General features: G+C 38.9%; 2 protein-coding genes across 6 annotated transcripts in view; both read right to left on the bottom strand.

The window, feature by feature from the left end:
• Window positions 1-808: 808 nt before the first annotated feature.
• LOC140615726 (ankyrin repeat domain-containing protein 26-like) overlaps window positions 809-26,630 on the bottom strand; it is a 94,746-nt gene continuing 68,924 nt past the window's right edge. For 4 of the 5 annotated variants that reach the window (XR_012016202.1, XR_012016205.1, XR_012016204.1 and 1 more), the window contains 2 exons: window positions 19,451-19,621; window positions 18,822-18,899 (listed from right to left, as the gene is read on the bottom strand). The gene's annotated coding sequence lies outside the window, so the exon portion shown is untranslated. Of the gene's footprint in view, window positions 6,052-18,821; window positions 18,900-19,450; window positions 19,622-26,630 lie in introns of those variants that run through there. The other variant, XR_012016206.1, reaches the window with a different exon arrangement.
• Window positions 18,822-26,630, bottom strand: part of B3GLCT (beta 3-glucosyltransferase) — a 236,501-nt gene continuing 228,692 nt past the window's right edge. Inside the window, exons 20-21 of the transcript XR_012016201.1 lie at window positions 19,451-19,621; window positions 18,822-18,899 (exon numbers count right to left, since the gene is read on the bottom strand). The gene's annotated coding sequence lies outside the window, so the exon portion shown is untranslated. The remainder of the gene's footprint in view (window positions 18,900-19,450; window positions 19,622-26,630) is intronic.

Here is a 26,630-nt window from a genome sequence, read left to right on the forward strand (position 1 = left end):
TATTTTCTAATTTGTAGTATCGAGGGGAAGATGAATTTTGGAGGAAATAAAAATGTTTTCCAGCTCCTGACATGAATATGCTGATGAAGTCCCAACCTCAGCATCTGGCATTTGGAGGTCAAGGAAATTAGTCCACATCTGGGAAGACTTGGGACATGGCCTAATACCTGGGGATTAAGCATGCTCAGTAAATACTCTCAGAAAGGGATTCAGCACAACCCAAAACTTATTACCTTCTGTCTCTCCAACACCAAATCTAAGAGAGCATTTAAAAATGATTCTCAACATTGCTGATTCTGCTGAATAAGATGGCTATTCAATTTGTTTTAACTTACGGAAGTTCCATTTTGTCAAAAAATATTCTTCCTATGATACCAAGGTTATAAAAAATTAAGGTGACCAGCTGATTTTTTTTAAATCCATCCTAAATCTTGGACTATATTCAAAGGTTTAATTTTTTTTTTCTGTGTTCACCCAAATTAACTTGACCAGAGGCATCAGCCATGTGTGGAAGTTTTGTTTGTTCTACCTCCTTTACAGACTTCTCATTTAAATCACCAAAATAGGCCAACATTCTGTTTCCCTTTTCATAGGGATAAATAAAACAAACATACTCTCAGTGCTTGTGCATCATTGTTCCAATTTTATATTGCTGAATTTACTCAGATGGTCTTTCTGAGCATAGCATTTGTCAGCCCTTTCTGATAGGAAGAAATAGCCCTCAAGCCTTTCTCCTGTCCAGTGGTTTGTTTGGCATCTATCCTACTCTGGTGTCCATTCACCTTAGATTTTCCAGAAGAGTCTCAGCTTTATTTTTTTTTAAGATTTTATTTATTTATTCATGAGAGACACAGAGAGAAGAGAGGCAGAGACATGGGCAGAGGGAGAAGCAGGCTCCATGCAGGGAGCCCTACGTGGGACTCGATCCCAGGTCTCCAGGATCACACCTTGAGCCTAAGGCTGCACCAAACCACTGAGCCACCCAGGCTACCCGAGTCTCAGTTTTAAATATTGTGTTCTTCTGTTGTCATAAGACATTGAAAGTGAAGGGTCACCCCAGTATACTTCCTGAACCAAAATATCCACATGTGAGTTATGGCAATGTTTGGTACAGGTACTACTTTCTCAATGTCTTCATGGTTAGGTTATCCTACAGTGATCTAGGTTCTGACATCCCAAGACACCAGGCTTTTTTCTTGGTAAAAGGCTGTGGGCCGGATACTGCAGCAGTACAGAGCCCTGGGATGGACCGGCAGCACAGGAGCAGCTCTTCTGCGTGAGCGGGACATGCAGTATGTCCAGAGGATGAAATCGAAGTGGATGCTGAAGACGGAAATGAAGAACAATGCCACCAATCAGATGCACTTCAGGCCCAAGTGAGGTTCTGAGCGTCTCTGAGGATTGAGTGGTGTGTGTCCTGCACAAGTGTCCTTCTTGAGGCCCGGACGCAGCCGGATTAGAAGACAGGCCCTTTTTGCTGCTACTTGTCTTTGTTCTTTGTGTTCTTACCTAAGAATAAAAGTCAGAATCCTGTCGGCAAAAGAAAAAAAGAAAGAAAGAAATTATTGTATTGTATTATTGTAGGCCAATAATTTCTGCAGTAGATCCTATTAGCAGAAAGAATTCCATCATACTTACAGCCAATCACAAACATTCTCAGAGTGAATAGGATGTTCTAAAATATCTCATTGCTGTTTCCAAACTAAGCAGAAGCTTTCTCATATGGACCTCCAGAAGTCCCTTCTTTTTTAATATCCTTTCTTCCTTCCTTTCCTACCATCTGTCCATCTTTAAGATCTTGTTTGTCACTCACCCTGTATATGAGCTCTGGGAAACCCATTCTTGGTTTTATCCAAAGAGAAGATGGTGAGTTCTCACTTTCTTCAGAGCAGAGCCCTTTCAAAACCAACTTACCTCATGTATGACATGTAGTGTTATTCTGCTAGAAAAATCCCTCCTGGGCAGAGGTGAAGATGCACTGGAATAGAGGTGATGAGAAGTCCATTTTATCATAGAAGAATAACAAGAATTTAGGAAGAAGAAAATATTTGCATAGAAGACTCCACAGATAATAGATTTTAAAATCATTGAAATGATTGAAATTGGCACACTGCCTATCAAGATAATAGTAGCTAATACCACCGAGTATGTTTTTTAATAATAGATACTGAGCTAAGTGCTTTGTTTGGATTGTATTATTTAATACTCAAAACCATTCTAAGTAGTAAGTGTTATTTTTGTTATAATTTTGTAGATGGGGAAACAGATTAGGAAAATTAAATTGCTTATAATTAGACCATCCTGACTTTTAGTTCAGAAGATGATGTGCACTGTCCACATTATAGTTACTGGAGTATAAAAGTCAATCCTAGATTAAATTAAAAGGACTTGGAGGTGAAAAGGTTTTGTACCCACCCACCACTCCACTACACATACTCACATAGAGCTTAGAACAATGACCTACACACATTAAGAACTAACAAATGTTTGTGAAGTGCATGAAGGCACAGCAGGATTTGCATAGGTTAATGAAGGCATATACCACATTTTTGGAGTTATAGTCAAGTGTTTACTCTTTAAGATTACACATATAGAAATAAGAAGTGAAATATAGCAATGACAGGGAACATATTTAAAAAGAGAAATGAAAGACCCTAACCAGAAATAAAAACAAGATAAATACCACCCTGGACCAAAAATGGAATAGAGATGGAAAATGGTGAGCTGGCTGAACCTAAAAGCCCTCTAGGTTCTGGGTCTGGACGCAAGCAGTGGCTTCCAGGAGGCAGGTTTTGTGGGGTCAAGGGCACTAGAAATTCTCCATCACACATGGGGCTAGAGCCAGGCTCATAAGTATGAAAGCAGGGGCTTAGGTAGGCCTCTCTTAATCACAAAAAGAGACTAAAGAACAAAAGAAAATAACGTGGCAAAAGTGGTCTTCCTAGATCTCTGGTCTTTAGAGAGCTGAGGATCTGAGAAAGCAGCATGTCAGTTCATCAAAATATGAGATAGTAAGCCAGGTTGCCTGCTGGCTCTGCAAAGGGATCTACTATCTCCAGTATCTTAGAGTAACGGGCATCCAAAACTGTTCTTACTCTTCTTAACTTAGGGGCTCAGAGGGCCAGGAGAAGGTACTTGAAAATCTGCTATCCTGAGAACCAGAGACAAAAATACTGTAAAATCTAATATTTAAAAAGCCAACAAAGTCAACAATGAAAACATTTTTATAGAATATTTTATAGACTACTTTTGGCAAAACATTTAAATAAGTATGCTAAATATGTTCAAAAAGAAAATGAGGCATTGCTTCTTTTAATAAGAATAAGAAAAACTCAAAAAAAAAAAAAAAAGAATAAGAAAAACTCCATAAAATAAAAACAAGGAAAAATAAAATAGGTACAATAGCAAAGAAAAAGAACCAACCATAAACTTGGAAAGGAAACATGTGATATCAGAATGAAAATAGGATAAATTCCAGAAAGGACAGAGTTGAAGAAAGACTAGTCATTTGGACAATAGTAGATAGAACACAACCTGCTTTTTGGTTCACGTCACAAAGAAAATACCTACTAGGTCTTGACCTTTTCTTCCCAAAGGCAGTCGAACATCTGTGAGATGTGGCTTTGAGTCTACTTAAGCCCTTCCAGACTTAGTTTAGCAACCATCTCTGATGAGAGCTTTCCAAGAGTAAATCCATCCTGTTTCTGTGTATTAAGGATATTCAGTCACCGTGAAAGTGTATGTAGACCCACTTTGCTAGAATAAGGATCCTAAAGCAATGAGAAGAAGTGACTTGGCCCTTCTACTCACTCCCTCAAGTACATTTTGGTGACCAAAGACGGGGATGAAGCATCCCTGAGTGATTCAGTAACCACACCTCTGTGCTCTACTAGAGTCCAGAGTATAACGGGCTGAAAAGCCCTTCAACCCCGAGATAGTCTTTGGTGAAAGAACATCTATCTCTGTTGCCAGGAGTTGCAGAAGAAAGAGCTTGGGAATTAGAAAAAGTGTTGGTTACTCTGTCCAAGGAGAGAAATAATGCTAATGGGGTTTGTGTAGTCCAGGGCAAAATCAATCTCCACAAGAAGGGTTGTGTATGTGACTGTGTGGAGGTCCCATTCCTGGTTGAGTTTCTAGATGTGTGGTGAATAAGATACATCAAAAAAACCACCTCATTGAGTACTATATTCTAGAAGTATAGACCCTGGTCAAAGAGACTTGGAGGGCTTGTAGCTGAGGGTGACATACCATACCTGAGATAGTGGCTCCCCTTGAAAGGAGCCTTCTGGCAGAAGCACAGAAACTAGAAGTATGTTGTGAAACTGAGGAGCGTTGTGGGACCTGAGGCTGCAGAACAGAACATGTATGTTGAATTTTCTTTCAGTTTATTCAAACTTTTAAGAATGCTGTGAATTTGAAAGGTTGATGCTAATCATTATTGGGGATTTGAGTAAAATTAATATTCCCTGGGATTTTCAATGCAAGGGCATTTCCTACACAAAGCTGCATAAACAGCAGTGGCATCCTGAGAGTCCATTACAGAGTTTGACTCATTTTATTTGGAGCATCCTCTTAATGGTGGTTGCACTGAGGAGTTTTGCTTATACCTTGATCTTATATAGTCTCAAGCTGAGCACTACATCTTTCTGGCCCCAGGCAATGCCATACTAGATCCAAAGTGCCCATGCTGGCCTCTGGAGGTGTCTTTCCTATCCCTGCCCACATCTGGTCTGCTCACTCATGTCCTCAGGTCAAGCTTTCCTTCTGCCCTTTAGCAACTCTTACCTTCAGAAGATTCTTCCTCCCCTCATAACTATCTTGGGTAGCAACTTCTTTTCATGTTTTCCTGTCTCATTATTTATTTTAATAGTTTTGTTTCCCTAGAAACACAGAGCTGGAAGAAACTGTAGGCATTACCCAGTTCAGCACCCACATCTTACAGATGAGAAAACTGAGGCTCAGGGAGTATAAGGGGTGTGTGTGTGAGAGAACCATGGGATCTGGCTCTTCTCAGAGACCTGGCTTTGTTTCTGGGACTTTACGTCAATAGGGTTTCTCAGGATGGCAGACTCTTCCTGCAGCCCTTGAGAACACCCCAGAAGTCCAGCAGTGCAGGTCATTCTGAAAGTATCTGCTGTCTTGGGAATAGGCTGAGTCTGTCTCTGATCTTTTTGGACTCTTTACATAGTCTGACCCAGTGTGCTCCTTACCCAGCTTCCTGACAGTCCTGATGTCATCCAGAATGTTCTCTCTCAGCCTGACCTGATTCTCCATCTCATTGCTTCTGCCTAATATCAATCTTCTTGCCAAGGAATTTGCCTACTCGTCCAGCAGCAGGTTGCATCATTCTGCTCCTCCTAAGTGTTTTTTGATGCCACTTGATGACCATGAGCAAGGATCAGTCGTTAGTTGGGATCAGCTCAGCCCCCAGCTCCACAGAGATTGAGACATGACCCATCTGCACCTGCATGCTGTGCCTGCCAAGACAATGTGCTGGGGAAGATGTTTACAGATTTTAAGGCTGATGAGGATGGGGCTCCCAGAGAGTTCTTGCTGGACATCTGTGACCCAGGGCTTCTCTTTAAGGAGAATAAAGTGAGGCAAACTTAAATGGGCTTAGAACCATAGAATGTTAGTCCTGAATGATAAGTAAAAGTAACCTGGATAAGAGCCCAGTGGGTATCAGATTTAAGAAGCATCCACTTTGTCTTGGGGGATTATTAAAAATTCAGATTTGGGCGCCTTACCCAGAGAGGGAATATGGTTTACTCGGTCCACAGTAGAGCCCTGGAAAGTGACTTTCTAATAAGCACATGCAGATAGTACATGACTGCTCATCACTCTAATTTGGAACCCCTCAATATGCACACCTCTTTTGCTGCAAATAAGGAAAATAAGGGCCAGCACCTCTTGATCCTCCACTCAGCCGTAGCAGGCTGTCATTCCCCAGCCCTGTACAGAAGAGACCTCTAACTTTGATCTTATGCCTCTGTGTGGCCATGACTCTTCTCCTGGTTCAGTGATAGGTGGGCTGTATTCCCAGAAGAGTACCTGGAGGAAAGAAGAAATCCATGGGTATGAAGAAGAGAATTAGAAAAGCAGTGAGGATAGCTGCAAATGCTTCCTCACTTTGCCAAAGGAATTTACTGAGCCAAAGCATCCAATCAACTCTGGAAAAAAAGCCATCAGCCACCTGCCAACCCATTAAATGTGTGGTCAGACACTCATCTAATGAAACCAACATGAATGTCTGCTGAAGCCTTTCTTTCTTCCAGCATCATCTTCTTCCTTCTCCATCCTCCTCCTCCTCTTCCTCTTCTTCCTTATTTTACCTCCCCAAGTATAATATGAAATACCAAGTTGGAGAGAGAAATTAATACGAATGTTGCATTGTGTACACTATGTCCAAGAGTTTTTAAATGTGACGTCATACAAATGCAAATATGTCAAGGTATCCCCTAATTCCCAAAGTCCCCTGGAAGTGATGCAGCAGCATAGTCCTGCCTTCTTGGCATTCCTTGCACTTCTTTTTCTCAAGGGGATGCCAATGATTGAGTGTTGCATACGCAGAGAGTGCAGAAGAGGAGGCATTAACAGTTTCCTAGCAGAAATGCTTTCTTAAAGAATGATTTTATCTCTCAATCTGAGTTCCTCTTTAAAATTAAAATAGCCATACAGCTCTTTTGCGCCTAGTGTGCAATTTCAAATTGCATCCTCTTGCAGTTTTCCCCGTGCTTGCCAAGACCTGGCGGATAAGAGGATGTTTTATATGTTCAGTATAAGTTTTGTTCCACTTACACACATTAATCACCAAATGCCAAGTAGTGACAAATATATGGGACAAAACAGGCAGCATAAATAACATTTTAAGGTGCCCAGATAAGAGCAAAGTCAACATCTCCACGTACCACCTCAAATCTCTTTTGGAATTAGATGGTGGTATAAATTTGGAGCCATAAATAGGTAAGACACTTCTGTACTGTTATGCTAACATCATAAAAACAAGCCACTTCTTTTCCCCTTCTGAATGTGCCTGAATTTGAACCAGAAGTCAGAACAGTTTTAGAGAAACACAAAAATGTGCTAAATAAAAGCAAATTTAAACTGGGATTTTTTTTTAATTACTAAATGAAAGTTATCATCATCACACATTGCAGCTACTTTAGAGCTCCAGTCACAAATTCCTGGATAAATCATTTTGTTGAATAACATTCCACACATGGATTTACTTAAAATGTGACAGTTACAATGCTAATCATTCCTGTAATGAGATAGTGGTGGAAGCCCAGATGATAAAATATAAGTAGTAGCCCTGCATGGGTTTGGAAAATCCCCCACACATACATGCGTTAAAAGTGTCGGTTCTCAAGATGTGCTGGGCAAGTTCTGAACCCCACTGCTTTGGGAGCAAAAGGTGTCTCACATGGGTCATCCCTCAGGAGAGAGTACATGACTGCTCAACAAGTGATGGTAACGATAGACACATCCATCTCTATACAAGCTGAGACACTCCCAGATACTGAGAGGACATGCCTCACAACTGGATACCTCTGGATTTTATGAAGAACTTTTGGGGGAAATGAAGTACCATTTAGCATGCTAATGTATCAGAAGTGATTTTATTCTGGTTTTATAAAAGAAATGTTATTTTACTCATAAAAATATCATATACAGTTTATTGGCACCAACCGCAAAATCATAATCTAAAGATGCATGCAGCAATATTTCAACAATTCTGGGCAAAAGGTATATAACCAAATGATTAAAAATATATTGATATCAATATATATAAAATACAATAAGTTTGCTGATGAATCAAATTCTATACCTTTCAGGTTGTAACATAAGTGCAGACAACAATTTTGCCTTTCATAGAATGCCAATACCTAAAAAGTCAGCCATAATATAAAATGTACATGAATGGATTTTTATATAGCACCTTGGACAAAATAAATATATCATGGAAAATTCAAAGAAGTGGCAAGACACAATAAAGTAATAGAAAATAATTCATAGATATAGAGTCAAAGTGCACTTTAAAAATAACTGATAGAAAGCTTTAAACTACATAATAAATTTGAAAGAATTCCAGTCTCATGTGTAGGCATGCAACAAAACCAAATTGTTCCCTGACTGTAAGTAACAATAGGAAACAAAGGGAAACATGAATTCTAATAGATACGACCTTGAACTTGTTATTGTATTGACTCTATTGGTTTTAAGTCTTAGCTTATTTTGAGGCAAATATACATCTCAAATATTAGTAAAATAACAGCAAATCTACTTCTTATCAACTGTGTGGCTTCAGGTTTGTTACTTTTTATTTAACAAACACTCACCCACTCCCACCCCACCTTCTACCCCTCCCCTGCATGCCAGGTCTCACCATAAGGAATACTACTATCACTGTGGTCCTGGTATCCACCCGCCCCTGGAGGAGCTCATTGCATATAGGAAAAACTTGTATTTGGGGGAGGTTGAGGGAATGTATGTCACAGCCAACAAATCCAGGATATTTGGATAACTGTAGTAATGGCTAGTACATTGATGTCTTTTGTTATTTTAATTTTCTCTAGCAAAAAGGCAACAGCTGCCAACATAGTGCATTTTTGAGTAAAATGGTTTTACTAATCCAGTATAATCAGTTGATTTATCTAGCCAAAAGGAAAAGGGGAGCGTGACTGGCTTTGTATTAGTACAGTCTTGTACCCCAAAGCAAATAAGCCCTGGCAGAAGTAAATGGATAGAGGTACAACAACTAACATTGAGACAGGAGGGGAGACCTATGCTGACAAGGAGCCCATGGTCGGGATGTAGCAGTGTATTGCACAGTGCTTACAAGCAAGAGGACCTGATAGCAGTAATTAGAAAGATTGGCTTACTTGGAACATTAATGTTCTGAGGGACAACTGTGCCAAACTCCTCAGGAATCTATTTAGCTGTCCTAGCCCTGGACCAGTGATGTGTATTGATACCAGTGACTTTCCAAAGCTGTAATAATAATACTAATAAACATATTTCAGAACCGCAAGTGTGTCTACACATCAGCCCACAGTCTACTACAGTCTGTGTTAACATCTGAGTCTGGAGCTACTAAATGAGCATCAGACAAATTGAATATAAATTGAGTAATGAATGATATTTAGATGCCCAAGGATTAATTATATTGCAATTGTATATCCAGTCAGTCTGCTCTCATAAAACAAGGAAATGCACATTCTAGAAAATTTCCCATTAAAAACAAATTATATCTAAGATTTAAAAGGTTTGAAGTCATCTGAATAAACTTGGCCATCCAGAAATTCTTAATTCCTGAAACACTCTGAATTGTAGAACACTTTAAATAGATACTATGTAGAGTGAGATTGATTTTATGTACAGTGTCTCCTTTTAAAAGTCATTTATCTTCTTTCACTTCCTATCTATATACCACAGTGTTCATTTTGTTGCACTAACATAGTTTTCTAACTCAGCATAAATTTCCCTTTTTTTAAAATCACAAACTTGTAGTCTCCTCCCTTTTTCTCTTTTCTTTCCTTGTGGAAGATATTTACAATGCAGACAAAATGTCTACCTATTGAACGTTAGTATAAGTTACAACGTATGAGCACATTGTCTCCCTGAAAAAAAAAAGAAGAGAGTCCATGAGGTCCTATACTCTGGTTTTCTGTGGCCTTCTCAACACTAATCCTAGAATTTGAACTTGAAGAGATCATACCATACACATAGTTTAGCCTATTCTTATTTGCTGACTGAAGACAATAAAGCTGTAAAGTTATTTCCTACTAGCTCCAGTCCAGTGCTTGTCTCACTGCATAGAAATTCCCCATCCCATAAGAATTCCCCACCCCCCACTTCCTTTTCTTATTGATGGTAATGTGCCCTGAAGGTTATTTTTCTTGTTTGGGAAGAGAGGAGTGAAGAGGGTGGTAGGAGGGGAGTCGGATGGATACTACTTGTCCAGAATATTATGAGGATGCATGAACATTGTAAATATAATAATTGTACTTTCTCAAGAGAAAAGCCCCTAAAATAAACATAAAGCATTAACAAGAATCAGATATAGTTTGCTTAACCACAATATGGTTAACATCCAATCCAGATGTGAAATATGGAATTTAGAAATATATGCCTTCAAAACTAATAATCTCTTTTCCTTCCTGAACATTCAGATTGGCATGCTACAGAATTTAAACCTCTTCTTCAGTATCCCCATGGCTATGATTATGAACATTTCCAGCAGTGCTGTAAATATGTAAACAAAATGCTGTGAAATAATGACTTTTTTTTCAGAAAGTACATACAATATGTCTACCATAGATTTTTCTTCAAATCCAAAAAAGATGGTTTGATATCCACAAGCTGTTCTTTTTCCTATTCTTTGAGCCATGGTGCCAGCACACTAACCTGGTCAAGCAGAATTCCAGGGCTCTGCCTCACTTGACCAAGTTTGCTTCTGGTCTCCTGGTGGCCCCTGGGAGTTCATCACCTCCTCGGGACAATACATTGCTGGCAAGGGCAGTCTCTGTACAACTTTGTATAAAGGACTTTCTCAACTTTGCACAGAGCACCCTCATTGAAACACACACTTTCTTGGGTAACAACCTTCCTGCAATCTACATATAACGTCAATCAGAGCCAACTGTAGCCAAAATCATGACCAGGCATGAGTCGCTTCCAGAATATTCTGTAACCTTTGCCCTTTGGCAACTTGGTGACCTTCAGTATTCACACTATTACAAAGGGAGTTTTGGTAAGTCCGTGAAGTTGCTTTATCTTAATGAGATTGTTCCAAATAAAAAATCAGTGGTCTAGTTCAAAGCATGCTTATGGATGAAAATGCTGAATAGCAATTTGGATGCAGAAATAAATTGAAGAATTATTTATATCCAAGCCAAAATCCATATAGAAACACCTGAAAAAAACAAAAACAAAAACAAAAACAAAAAACACGCACAAAAAAATAAACTTTGGGGCTTATGAAAAAAACTGAGGTAAAAAAAAAACACATTTGTCATGAGAAAGACAGCTTTAGTTATTTTTTAAAAGGCAGTGTGGTTGAGTTAAAATCCCATTAAGTCAGTGAACTATTACTTTCTGAGTTCAAAAAGTGACGCTTTTATTTTCTTCATTGTCCTTGAATTTAGTGCTTTTAAACTGGAGATCTGTCATTTATTTTTTTTAACACTTAATCCACTTTATTTTTCCAAATCTTTGCCTCTCTTCCTCAACCCATCTACATGTATTTAATTTTCTCCCTTTTCCAAAAGCCTAAGAAAAGAGGAGAGAAAGAAAAGATTTTCCAATTAGAAGCTTAAGTGAAATGTTGATAACAGTTTTCATCAAGCTTTTGCAGCCACAACTATAACAAATTGAGTGTTTTCAGATACTCTAAACAGCTCTGATACTCTGAGAAGGAAATGTGCTGATTAACGTATAAGTCATTGAACTGGGTTAGGTGCTAAATGAGAACTAGGAGAAGAGGTGAACCAGTTATCAAATGTTCCAGGAGCATTGCCATGTTAAGGCTCTGATGTTGGGACTCCTGCACCTGTCCTTCTTCTGACCTGCCCACCAGCCCTCTCTTAACTACTCATCGCCTGAAAAAGCCCCTCCCCATTTTTTTCACAAATATGTATTGAGCAACTATTATATGGTTGATACTATTCTAGGTCGCTACCTTCATGGAATGTACATTCTAATTGGGAGAGGAAGAGAGAGACAATAACATCAAATTATCCCAAGAGTTAAGTGATACAAATATATATATATATATATTATGAAAGATGGAGAATGACTTCAATGGGTATCAAAAGGAGCACTCGGAGAAGACTCCTAAGACCATTTACTATTACATGTCAGCTGCCTTCTGAGATGCTACAACTCAGAAACTAGGTCTTCATGTCTATCTGAAGAGATGAAACTTTTTTTAAAAGAATAGTCAAATATAGAATAATATGCAAGTATTTACCCTTGGTAAACACTAAAAGAACATAAGGAAGCTGAGAAATAACTATTCTAGACAGAACTATTTGGTGAAGTTTTGTAAATGGCCTCCATTCTTAAAATATAACATCCTTGATTCTGCCTCTTTTTGCCCTAAGAGCCAAGAAGTTTCCTGCAAATGTACCAGGAGAAGTGAAAAAAAAGTGAAAAAAAAAAGTGAAGAAAAAAAAAAAAAAGAAAAACCTTTGGGGCTTATGAAAAAACTGAGGTTAAAAAAAACAACAACACACTTGTCATGAGAAAGACAGCTTTAGTTGTTTTTTAAAAGGCAGTGTGGTTGTATAAAATATCAGTGTTTATTTTATTTTTTCACAAAATCTCTAGGAAATGCTGCCATCGCCTTCTGCCTGAAGAGATATGGTGCCCTGTGAAGGAATGAAATGAGGTATAGTTCAAGGGAGATGAGTGGCAGCATGGCCATCAGAGACATGGTGAGATCTAGTCCTAGCCTTTATGGTGGCCAGATGGCCTGAGCCTTCCCCTTAGCCTTCCCCAAACTTGAGAAAAATACAATTCTCCAAGAGGAGAAAGTTGTTTCCTTTGGTTATTGAATTTTGACAATAGAAATGTGTTTCTAATTTGTTTCAACTATACTGTGTCTCCAATCTTACACTTGACATTAATTTTTCTAATCTTTTTTTTTTTTTTTTTTATCCTAAGCAGCTCAGAAAGGGAAACATGGTAGTAATCATACAAGCTTAATGTGCTGATCCCAGTCTTTATGGCATTTCCTTTCTAAAAGTCTAAAATCTGGGCAGAGTCAGGAAACGGTGGTTTAGGAGATACTCAGTGACCAAGTATGCACACCCACCATGCTCCTTCCCTTGGTACAGTGCATTTCAAAGACACTCCCAACCCTTGACTAAGGACAGAGTTGCTAACTAAGAGATGTTTCTCATTCTTAGTTTCATCATTTGTGTTGATGATGTAGCTTTTAACAACAACAACAAAAAGAATAGGCAAGGTTAAACTTCTATCTGAACCTTTCTCCTTAAATAGTTTTTTTTTGTTTGTTTATTTTTAAGGTAATTGTTTTGATCCCTAATTTTCATTTTGTTTCCTGAGAACCTTAACCATTTTTTTCTTTAACTGAAGAATCCTAAAAATAAATGCACAGTACTTTAAAGGAAAAGTCTACACAAAATACTATAATTATCAGTTTGTAGGATGACCCTATATTAAAAATTTACCCTTTTTAATGGTGGTGGAAACCATTTTTAAAATTGAATCTTACGTAAAGTGCCAACATATAAAGTCAATAAGATTTGGTTGTTCTTATTAAAATGGGGGGTAGAAAGACCAAAATGTCCTCTTTTTTCACATATGCACACCACACATATTAAGAAACACTACATACCATGCCCTGAGGAGGTCCTAATGTGTGTCCCCAGAATGGAAGGCTCTGAGGGACACAATCTTAGAGTCAGTTTTTGGTGGATCTCACTCCTTCTAGCCTCACAATACCAAATTTTATAGGTGGCCGTATTGGTTATGCTGAATGTGTGTCCAGCATTTGGTCTTTGCTTATTCATCTCCAAACACTACCCAGGAAATTTAAAAGGCACCACATTTAACTCATTTTTTTATTTCTCCTTTTACAACCATTTATGAAAATAGAAATAGGTAAGCTATTGTAATAAAGTTGCTTTGAAAAGAGCCTAGAAATTTTACCTGGATCTGCTCTTGGTCTTAATTTTTTTTGTTTTTTGTTACTGTGTTAAATATACACCAAACTCCTTCTATAGGCAAGGCAGTTAATTGTCTAAACCAACCAGATTAAAGCAGCATGGTTAAATGGAAAGGACATAGGCTTTGTAGTTATCCCAGTTCAACCAGTTAGTGTGTTGTCCCACTGTGCCTCAGTTTCTTCATCTGTAAATCAGGGATAATGCCTAACTTGCAGTGTGATTGTGCAGAGTGAGGCTCAATGGGATAATGCATATGAACTGCCTATCCTGGCACTTGGCCCAGAACACCAAATTTCTCTTGAAGTGGAAAATAGAAGAGGGAGGGGTGTGGCTAGTAAGTTTTCTGTGGCTTAACCAGAGTGCAGGGTAAAAGCCTGACATCTAGTGGTCAGAGTGACAGTTGCACCTCATCTTGTAGGGTTGAGTCTCAGAAGTTCTCAACTTGGATCTGCATCAGAATATCAGAATAACCTGGAGGACCATGCCCCTCTCAAGAAGATCCTGATATTGCAGGTCCAAGCCAAGACCCAGGAGAACTAGCTGTAAGAGCTCCCCAAAATGGGAATGATTTTTATGCCACCCTCTAGTCACAGTTTGAGGTGCTTCCCAGAAGAGAGGCTGGTAGGTTAGAAAGGTCTTTAAACTTTTCATAAAAAGAGATCTTGTGCCTGCAGAAATGCAAAGGCAAGAAAGTACTGCATGAAAGAGTGGATTTTCAGTTGTTCAAAGTCAAGCAAACCTAAACAAAACTAAGAATGATCTCATAGATGATAGCAGTAACCATAGCTCCTGCCATATATCGAGTAGGCAAACCTACCAAAAAGCAGTACACCTAACATCTCATTACAATTTATTGAGAAACACAGAAAGTCAATGATAGCATTTCTACACATGCTAAGGGCCATGGTGGCCCTTAAGACTGTAACTTGAGTAATACTGATTCAGGATGTTCTTCTACAGATCTCATGGGCTACTGGGGAGATGAACAAGTAATCCGGCTCTTAAATGGCATCTTAAGAGTGTTAATACACAGAAAGGAAAGCAAGGTATGGAAGTATATAAAAAGTCATCTATCTATATTAGTTTTCTATTGCTGCTGCGACAAGTTACCACAACCTTAGTGGCTTACAACAACAAAATGTTTTCATCTTACAATTCTGGGGTTTTGACATCCAAAACTAGTCTTATGGGGCTAAATCATGGTGTCTGTGGAGCTGTGATCCTTTGGAGACAATCTACTTCCTTGCCTTTCCCAGTTTCTAGGAGTTCCTTGTGTTTTCTGGCTCATGGCTTCACCACTTTGACCTTGACTTCCATTGTTACCTCTTCTTCTCTGATTCTGGCTCTTCTGATTCCCTCTTATAAGGACCCTTGTGATTACATTGGACCCATCCGAGTAATCCAACATCATGTCCCCACCCTAGTCTCCTTAACTTAATCACATCTTGCAAAGTTCCTTTTGCTATGCAAGGTATTATATTCACAGGTTTTGGCATTAATACATGGACATCTTTGGGGAGTCATTATCCTGCCTACCACATTATTCCACCCAGACTTGGGGAATCAGTGAGAAGGCCTTCCTAGAAGAAGAGATATCTGAACTGAAACTTAAATGATAAAATATTATATTTCCAGAAAGAAAAAAATGGTGAGACATGTGAAGAAGTTGATCAGTCATAGAGTAAGATTTCCCAGGGAGGAAACATGTGAGAAGACCCAGAGGTGAAAGGAAGTATGCTTGTGGAACTAAAGATAGTGCTTTAGGGCTGTGTGGTAGGTGGGAGAGGGAGGAGATGAAAAGGCTCTAAAAATAATCAGAGGCCAGAATATGGAGAATAATGTCAAAAGTGCATTATGGACTTTGGAATTTATCCTATGTGTATCAGGGAGTTTAAAAAAACATTAGTTGGAAATATTTCACTCTGGTGTGAAGTGAAGCTGGGAAAGGGTATGGTTGGAGGCTGGCATACATAGAAATCTAGAGGAGAGATGATATAGCTGCCTAATTTGAGGGTTCAGTGGCTAATGACCCTGGTCCATGCTACAAGGCTCCTTCACCTACCATCTATACAGTAGGTGCAAAATGCTTAACCTCTTTATACCTCATTTTCCTTATCTGTAAAAATGAGAATAACACTAGAGCTCACTGGAGCTTACCCAGTTGCATTGCTCTGAGGAATAAATGCAGAAATACATATAAAGCACTTAGTACAGAACCTGGTACATAACAAAGGTCCAGTAAATATTAACAGTTGTTTCTTAATGGTCATTTCAGTAGGAGTGGCAACAACTGAGCAAATTCAAGAGGTATTTAAAAGAAGGAATGAATAGAACTAGTGGCAGGCTGCTAAAGTGCGATGAGATAGATCAGGAAGCCAAGGCTAATGCTCTGGTGTCTAGGTGAGCAGTTGATTTAATGGTGTTGCAGACAATGGTGCCCCAAAACAGAGAAAGAACTAAGGTGTGGGCTATGTGTGTGTAGGGGATGAGGGAAGTGACAGGTTCAGTTTTTGACATTTTGAGTTTGAAAGTGATTGTGAGACTCTCAAGAGGAGAGATCCAAAAGACATTTGGTGGATATGTATAGAAAGATTTGAGCTGGACATTTCTATTTGGGAGTTATTAATGGAATCTAAGAATGTGAATGAGATCACCTGGGAGCATATATAAAGTAAGGGAGGAAGACCTAGATAGAAGGCATGGATGAAGAGGACTCTGCACTTTCCTTCTTATGGCATTTGTGACTTTGAGTTGTAATTGCTGATTATGGTCTCTGCCATATGACCCCATTACACTGCAAGCTCCCTAGGGCCATGACAATGTCTAACTTGATCACCATTGTATCTCCAAAGGGTAATATCTGGCTTTCTTTTTTTTCCAAATATTTATTTATTTATTCATTTATTTATGATAGACCGAGAGAGAGAGATAGAGGCAGAGACACAGGCAGAGGGAGAAGCAGGCTCCATGCCAGGAGCCCGACGCAGGACTCGATCCCGGGACTCCAGGATCGTGCCCTGGGCCAAAGGCAGGTGCCAAACCACTGAGCCACCCAGGGATCTCCAATATCTGGCTTTCATATAACCACACTCAATAAATATCTTCAGTTGAATTATTAAATTATAGGCATTCTTCAAAACTAAAAAAGGATAATAAGTATAATACATAGTAGGAAGAAGCTGTGAAAGATCTTTGAAGGTCTGAGCATGAAGATAATATTGTAACAATATGCATATGATATTGGGTAGTTTAAATAATGAGGTATATGAGAAGCTGGTGGATAAGAGTAGAACAATCACTCTAACATGAATTAAGAAGGAAGAACTGATGGAATGTGGTTATTAGATGATGATGATTATGGTGGTGGTGGTGGTGGTGATGATGAGAGGCAAAAATGAGACATAGAATGACAGTGTTATTAAAAATAAGATCAATGGCCATTTATATCCGTGGGTGATTCAAGTATAGTCTTGTCTAGTAACAGAACTTTTCCTGGTCCAATAGCTCTGGGGTAATAGCAACCTCATAATGGACATCCTAGGTCAAAGCCTAAAATGTTCCTTTTCATATATTTACATATTCATTCCACAAACATTCATTGAGCACCTACTGTATATCAGGACACAAGAATGAGTGAGACTGCCTAAGAGCGAGTGATATGCCACATCACCGGTATGAAAGGAAATGTAAACAAATTGACAAGCTACAATATTGATTTTATAATCTAGATATAGAACACTCTATCAAATTTGTTTTCTCAATGTCAATAATGACCTCCATGTTGCCAAACTAAATAGTCAATTCTATGTCCTCATCTTACTTGACCTATCAGTAACATCTAATACAATTGATCAACTCCCTATTCTAATACTTGATTCCCTTGGCTCTCTAGTTTGATATTACTGCCTAGTCCTCTTTAATCTCCCTCAATGCTTCTTCCAATGACTTCTAAACATCAGAGTGTCTCAGAGCTTAGTACTTCAATCTCATCTATACTCACTTCCTCAATGATCTCATCTAACATCTTGGTTTTAAATATGCTGAAGAATTTTCTATTTTTACTTCAAGCCTGAAATTTTCTCTTGATTTCCAGGTCATGTAATCAAGTATCAAACTGACATTTCCTCTTGGGAATCGAGGAGATATCTCAAACTTCATATGTCCAAATCCAATTCCTGACCATCCCTTCAAAACTAACTTTTCCCATAGTTTTCCCCTCTTAGTCATAGCAACTTGATCCTTCTAATTGCTCAGGTCAAAATACATAGACTCCTTTCTGACTCCTGTTTTTACCTAGCACCTGGCAGACAGTCTATCAGAAAATCTTCCAGCTTTATTGTCACGTTATATCCAGGATTTCATTTCTCTCACCACTACCAAACTTGTCCATGCCATGGGCATCTCTTACTTGGATAATTGCAAGAGTTCCTAACAGTTTTGTTTCTACACTTGCCTTCCTGTAGCCTTGTCTGAATACAGAAACCAGATGATCCTGTTAAACATGTTGGATTGCTCCCCCACTGAAACCCTACTTTTTATCTCAGAGAAAAAAGCTGGAATCATGATTACCTATCAGACCTCAGATCTACCCCTTGTACACTCTTCTTGAGTTTTACCAGCCTCCTTGATATTTCTCAAAAATGCCAGATATTTGTTTGTTCCTTCTGCCTGGAACAGTTTACTGTTAGATAACTGAATGGCTCATTCCTTTACCTCCTTTCAGATCTTCCCCCAAATGCACAATAGGCTTTTGCAAACTGGTAGTAGCAGACTACAGTGACTATAGTACTAGCAGACTCAGGCTAACTTCTGTGAGGTCACTCAGTTTGTTATCTCTGTGAGATTTAAAGACCTATCCCTCAAATGCCTGAAAGATTCTGATAGCACTAAAAAATCCAGCTTGGGAATACCAAATTATGTCTCTTTCCTCAAGTAGGCCTCTTCTCAACAAAGCACAGAGAAGGTGACGGGGTTGGCCACGCAGTCCTTCGGTTTAGGATGCGAAAGTTGGACCAAAGGGAAAATGGAGAGAATGGTTACCCAGTGAATTTCACTTGTGCTCAGCTTTTAAAGACCTACTCATTCTGGGCATATACCTAGATAACAAGATAGTCCTTGACCCCAGAGGCTCATTATGTGTTTTATTAAAAAATTCTGCTGGGCTAGAATCAGTCTCCAGTTAAAGTAGCAAGTAGAGCCACAAATCTGAAAAGAAAAATGAGAACAAGTTTAGATGGGCAGATTTATCTAACCCTCTAGAATTGTAAAACTTAAAATTCTAGGGCAACTGTTTTCCCTTCAAGAGTTAGAAAGAGAATATTTTTTTTCTTGGAGAAGCATCTAAGATGTTTTAAATAGAGATTAAATATATATTCCCAGCCCCAAGTAACCTGCCAGTATGAACCCAGAAATATGAATAAAGTTTGAAAGCAATAAAAGTCTTTTTTAAAGTTCTTAAAATATGCCAGATACTGTGAAGGCTATTTTACATAAATTAGTTCATTTAACCTTCACAAAAACTCTCAAGTTAGGTATTATTCCCCTACTGTGTAAATGGGGAAACTGACACCCAGATAGGCCAAAGAATTTGGCTCAGGTCAGTAGTAAATGACAGTGTCAGGTCTATTCCTGTGCCTTACACTATTCCAGGTACTGAATATAGGTAAAAGGGATGTGGGCAATATCTCCTACAGAGGAGGAGGCTGAGGACAAGGTTGGTTTCCCTACTGAACTGTTATTTACCAACCCAGACCTACCTCCTTAGTTCCTCTCTGGTCACTCCTTACATAAAGTGACTGTGGATCATGGCCACTAGAGGGCAGACATGCCTGAAAAGTCAGGAGCGCTAGGAGGAAGGAGGAACCTTATCCGGTCCATTTCCTCTCTTGGTCTCGCTCAGACCAGGCCCAGAAGAGGCACTCCTGGACCTGCAGAATAAATGGCAATAATTACCATTTACATTTCCACTGGACAAATCCCTTTCAGATCACATTCCATTTCATTCTTGGCACAACCTCCCCAACGAGTGCTTTTTCTTTTCTTTTTTTTCTTTATTATTTTTTTATTGGAGTTCAATTTGCCAGCATATAGCATAACACCCGGTGCTCATCCCATCAAGTGCCCCCCTCAGTGCCCGTCACCCAGTCACCCCCACCTCCTGCCCACCTCCCTTTCATCACCCCTTGTTCGTTTCCCCGAGTTAGGAGTCTCTCATGTTCTGTCATGATATTTTCACTGATATTTTCACTCATTTTCTCTACTTTCCCCTTTATTCCCTTTCACTATTTTTTGTATTCCCCAAATGAATGAGACCATATAATGTTTGTCCTTCTCCGATTGACTCATTTCACTCAGCATAATACCCTCCAGGTCCATCCACGTTGAAGCAAATGGTGGGTATTTGTCATTTCTAATGGCTGAGGAATATTCCATTGTATACATAAACCACATCTTCTTTATCCATTCATCTTTCGTTGGACACCGAGGCTCCTTCCACAGTTTGGCTATTGTGGACATTGCTGCTAGAAACAGCGGGGTGCAGGTGTCCCGGCGTTTCATTTCACAGAGACACTTAAAAAGGAATGAGACAGATACCTATAATTTTACTATCAATATTTTCCTAGATTGTAGAGTCTTGTTGGAACTATTGAAAGCACTGATCCCTCAAGACAAATTGGTCTGATGAGATAAGCTGCCCAAGGCATAGAGTGTAGGCACTCAGAGGGAACACCACTGTCTTCTTCATCCCTGGCTTTCTCACAAACAAGAAATATTAATTAAAGAAAAAGATGCATGGGTGGCTCAGCAGTTGAGCGTCTGCCTTCAGCCCAGGGCGTGATCCTGGAGTCCTGGGATCAAGTCCCACATCGGTCTCCCTGCATGGAGCCTGCTTCTCCCCTGCCTATGTCTCTGGCTCTCTCTCTCTCGCTATTTCTCTCTGTCTCTCATGAATAAATAAATAAAATCTTTAAAAAAAAAAGAAAAGAAACTAAAAACTTATCGCGTAAAGTTCGCTACCTCCAAGACTTTGCAAATAGGGCTTCTTGGCATGAATTGCATATCCTATTGCATAAGCAAGGTATCTGAAATTCAGAGAGACTCACATTATACCACAAAGTTTTTCAACGAAAATAAGTATGACTTGCACTAAGTGTTTACTTTTAGAACTCTTCTTACCAAACCTCTTGATAATTACTAAATCCAGAATACACAGAAAAATCAAAGTCAAAAGATACAACTTAATAATCAGATTCTAGGAGTCTGGATATATTCAGGCTGTTGCTCACAGGATGAGTCACCTATGTTTTGTCCACCCCATTCAGTTTGACCCAAATTAGAGAAAGCTGTTACCCTCACCCTATTTGTAGGGTTTTAGCATGTTATATATAACAAGAAGGCATTGGAAGAAGACTTTTGAAGGCTTATATTAAAGGAAAATTTAAGAAAAACAGATTCTAACTAGATCATTAAGATAAACCACCACAGAGTAGCTGATAAGAACTTGTACCAAGCCATGTTGATGATATCTGAACTAAGATGATGGCAAACCCTGGTTTGAAATTTCACTGAGTGAAACAATAAAGGAGGAAAGTGTCATAAAGAACTTAATCCATTTAATTATCTAACCAGGTTCTAATCTTTTTACTCCAGTCACCTTGAGAAGATTTTTTACCCGTACTTCCTAGTCATTTCTCTGTCCAACCAGCTTATTCTCTGTTGGCAAACTCTTGGTTGTTCTCTCTTTGGTTGATACTCCTTTTGAAAAACTATTTCATTCTCAAATCTGGTTCACCCTAAAGATATTGTCTTGTGAATCCCCTTAGCACCATATTCTGCAACCCCAGAACCAAGTCCATACCACCCCACTTCTAATCCAGCCCTGAGAATCCTATGCTGTATGAAACCCTGGTCCTACCTCTCAGTAAAAGAGTGCTCCAGAAAGGGAGCCATTTTTATAGCATCAATTCAGTTTCATTTAGCAAGTATTTATTAAGCACATTCTATGTGCAAGAGTTGTGCTAGATACAGTTAAAGGCCCAAAGAAAATTAAAATAAAAATCCATCTACTCTTAAATTTTGGTAAGATTGGAAACAGGGATTAATTAGAGCAAGATAACCCTAATATATTCATATATATATATATATATATATATATATATATAATATGATAACCCTAATATATGATGAAACAGGTCGGATTTCATCATAAGTAGAAAATGCTATAGGTATCCAGAGGAGGAAGAGATTAAAATCAATTTAGAAGGATCAGGGGAATATTTGTAAAGAAGTTGGCATTTAATGAGCATTAAAAAGGATCAAGAGAATGATGTTTCATGAGAGAAAATGACACCCTCAAGAGCTTGTGCAGAGAAACCACTGAAAGTACATTGAGATTTATGGACTGGCCCAATGTAGCTGAAAAATGAAAAAATGGCATCCTGGAAAGAGTGGAAGGGTCAGCCAAGTGACTTCCTGAAGTTCAGGAAGTGGATATGTGAACTGGCCTTCTCAGAGGGTACAATATGTTCTAACATATCTAGTATTGAGGAATATTTAAACAATGTTTCTACTGGGTGAGCTTGTGCTAGGTGGAGCTCCTTGGTTCTGAGACGTTCTCACTTCATTAATGATTGCCTGGAACATGTCCTCATGTCTCCCACCACAGTTTATTAAACTCTTTCCCTTTGCTCCAACAAGTTATAAAACTTCTACTTCCAAACCTTGGCTCATTTCCTAAAGGAGAGGTAAAAATATCACCTTTTAACTAAATATATCATCCCAGGCTGTCTCTCAGAACTCACCTCCTACTCTCCCCCAAAGCCTCCAGGCCTCCCATCTTCTACCCCATCAGACATTTTGCTCATTATTTGTGTTAAACTATGGTTGTTAAAAATTGGTTATGCCCATTTTCATCACCACAGTGCTGCCTGGGTCAGGTAACCTGCCCCAAGTAACCTGCCAGTATGAACCCAGAAATATGAATAAGGTTTGAAAGCAATAAAAGTCTTTTTTAAAGTTCTTAAAATATGCCAGATACTGTGAAGGCTATTTTACATAAATTAGTTCATTTGTGTATTTTTTTCCTATAATTTACCTTATAAACTGTCCACACCTCAAATGAGCAATTTTCACAAACATTCCTTTACTCCTCAAATAGTTTAACTTTATTCATATAGTCCAATATAAGGTCAAGGATTAGCCATTATTGAGTATATATATTGACACATATGTCCATAACAATTCCTTATCTCTATAGCCATGCACTCATAAATGGCAAACTTGATACATAAGGAAGAATGTCATCATTCCCAGTTTGGATTAACATATTTATATGACCTCATGATGATCTTGAAGCCAGACATAGTAGGCTTGCCTGTCTTCAAGTCCCAAGGACTCATAAAGACCTGTTGAAACATACCCAATCCAACATGTCAGATCCAAGCATGACAGTTGAAATCATTCAGCCATCAGCATATGCCCTGTTCTGTTTCTTCTTGTAGATCCCTAAACTCCAGGCTTTGCACACTACGTTTTCTCCTTCTCAGTATATTCCAAAACCAGTTGGTTAACATATGAAAACAAACACATCTAGGTTAGGCATTCCTCTGGATGTCCTTTTTTTCTTCCTGCACCCCAACCCAAAAGACTGCAGCTACCAAGAATGACTAAACTCTGGCCTTTAAAAGCATAGTGCCTGGTCCCAAATCAAAATCTTTGATTTTATATATTGGATATTTGTGAGTATCCTGGAGCTAACCAACCACGTGGAATTGTTTTAAAGAACTATTGGCTAAGGGGAAATCAACTTATAGAGAGTGAAATGAAGACTCATACCCTCATGACTTCTCACTGCCCTCAGGGTACCTCTTGCTTTTTTTTGGCTCTTCATCCTGGCATTCAAGGCCCTCCTCACTGAAGCCTCTCTGCCTCTCTTTTTACACAACTGCTCCAACATGAGCCTTCTGCTGCCTGCTCTCTAACTTTGTTATTGTCTACTCTATGCCTGGAATGCACTTGCCTCTTGACTTGTCCAAATGCTATTTCACCCCCTGTGCCAACTGCTCCTTGTCCCCTCTGAAACCTTCCCATACCACTTAGATCTATTTCCCTTCTCTGAATTCAAACACCTATTTATTTGCATGGTTTATTTCCCAAATGTCATATACTTAATTATAATTTTGTTTTGTCTTATCATTAACTTTTTATATTATTTGACTGGTTATGACCTTTCTTCTCAAATAGAACCTACATTTCTTGAAGGTATGGGCCCTGTTTTTGCCATCTTTGTCTCCCAATGGCACCTAACAGGACACAGTAGGAACTCAATATATATTTATTTGTGGATAACATATGAGGACAAATAGCTCAAGAGCCTACAGAAGCCTTATTCTCCGAGAGACTGGAGATATATATATATATATTCAGTGATGCCAACTCTCTGAAGAAACAAGAAAAAAACCACCTCCTCTCACGGCCTGAGTGTCATTGGCACCCAACGCTTCCTCTCTGCTCTGCTGCTGACCACCCCTGAAAAGTCCCAGGTGGAGAGATTCTCTGAACTTCCCCTGCTCTGCCTTCTGCCTTCTTTTCATTTCCCATACCTGGACTTCTCTGGGTCAGTGATTAAGCATCTATCTTTTACTGTCCTGTGTTTTTGCTCCAGAGAGAACCTGTGATCAATGATTAAGTCTAAATGTCCTGTGCCCCAAGTCTGCTGTTCCGCCATTATTGCATGGAGTGTGTGACACATCCCTCTGGTTATTCATACTTTCCCATAGTGCCATCCTTGTAATGCCCTCACCACTCCCCCTCAGCCCCCTTCATCCTAAACCCTTAACATTCTGCTGTCTTGTACTCCCCCTTATCTATAAACTCTCTTGTGTCCTCAGACCACTCTGGGAACCTCCTCCTCCTTTCCACACCTTAACTGTGATCAGCTCTCTCCTGATGGCACCACTTCTCCTACAGTGCCAGGAAGCTGCTCATTTTCTCCTCATCCCTTTGTTAAATGAGATAGGATAGATCACAGCTTGGTACTGAGCAGGGGCTCCAGAAATGGTAGCTATTAGTATTCCATCATTATAATTATCATTGTTGTTCAATGATAATTGATCAACAGATCAGATCTCAGATCAATAAATGAGGTCATCATCCTCCCCACTCCTCTACCTTCTGGTGAAGACCCTGCTCTGTGACATACATGTTGCCTGGAAATATCACCCTTGACTCCCTGTTAGAACTGTCAGTGGGGCCTCTGGCTCGGAGCTATATTGTCTTCCCCCTACTCCACCAGCCCTACCTCTTTTCACTTCCCTCCTTTTGCATTGCGGATTTGGTGGTGTAGCATCTCCGCCCCACTCTTGCCCAAATTCTAAATTCTCTTGTCCATCTTCCTTTTTTTCTGACTTGCCCAAACATATCTCATCCCTGCATGGTATCAGTTCTGCTTTCTGGATGCCAGCACTTGAGCAAGTAAGCACAACTTATTAATGTTTATACAGGAGTTTTGTCGCATATTTTATAAGATTATTCTGAAGTTTTTCTGTGATATATTATTCAAAGCATCATGTAATTTCAGAGAATCTGATTTCCCCCAAACAATGATAGCAATGAAACATTGACATGGCCACAGGCTTCTCCGTGCCTAATACTGTGGCTGCAGATCTTGAAAATAAATTGGGAAGAGTTTTATCTTTTTTTATTCTGTTAAAGAGCTTTAATAGCACAGGAATTCGCCTATCCCTTAAAAATTTAATAATGATTAATGTTAATTTTCATGTGGAATTTTCACCTTTGAAAGTGAGAATGTTTAAGAAATGGAAGTTATTATTTATTTATTTATTGAAATGGAAGTTATTTAAATTGACACAGATTTAGTAATAGAACCAGGAAGGAATATTTGACTTTAAGCACTTTGAGTTCTAGATTGTTCTTCAACTATTTAATGTTTGTTGAGAGCATCTTCTGGGCCTTTCATATTGAACTGTCTGGTTGCCGACTTAAGTGAAAACAGTTATTTAATTGATGGCTGAGTGGCTTACTTGGGCACAAAATTCTAGTTCTCTTACCTCAAGGCTGTCTCAGACAGTTTTGTAACTTACAAATCCTGCCTGAGTTTTCAGCCTGTTGCCTTCTTTACAGATTTAAGACTTGCCAGCACCCCCAGTCACATGAGCCAATTTCTTAAAATAAATTATATACATATGATGTATATATATATATAATACACATACATATTATATAAATACATGAATACACACACACACACTCTTTCTATTGATTCTTTTCTGGAGAACCCTACTAACACACATATTCCAAATTTTTCTGCATTTACTTCACTTTCCATGGGCCATGGTCTATTGTTATTTCATTTAAGTCCAAGGCAAAATAATCTATCATTCAGTAGTTAAAGTTTTAAAGGACTTAGAAGTACCTAAACCCTCAGGTGCTTTCAAACAATAAATTCATATAAGTTTGGGGGGACTATTATTTTTTTAAAAAAATAATAGCAAGATCTGGGAACAAGTTCACAAATTATATAAAATGTTTTAAATTTATACAAGTATAATATATCTATTATAAACCTATAATGTGAAAAATCTATAAATACTTGGTTCATTATGCTTAGTACACTGGCTCTTTTTGGTTCTGAGTTTTGTTAAACTTCATCCTAATTAGATATGATCTCATTTTGGATTTTTTTTAAGTCAAAAAACTGGGGAAAGGGGCACCTGGGTGGCTCAGTGGTTGAGCATCTGCCTTTGGCTCAGGTCATGATCCTGGGGTCCTGGGGTCAAGTCCTGCATCAGTCTCCCTGTTCAGTGGGAACCTGCCTCTCCCTCTGCCTGTGTCTCTGCCTCTCTGTGTCTCTCATGAATAAATAAATAAAATCTTTATTTTAAAAAACAGGGGAAAAATATGGGCATTGCTAATCTC

Source organism: Canis lupus, chromosome 24, assembly GCF_048164855.1.
Source record: "Canis lupus baileyi chromosome 24, mCanLup2.hap1, whole genome shotgun sequence".
Taxonomy (NCBI): domain Eukaryota; kingdom Metazoa; phylum Chordata; class Mammalia; order Carnivora; family Canidae; genus Canis; species Canis lupus.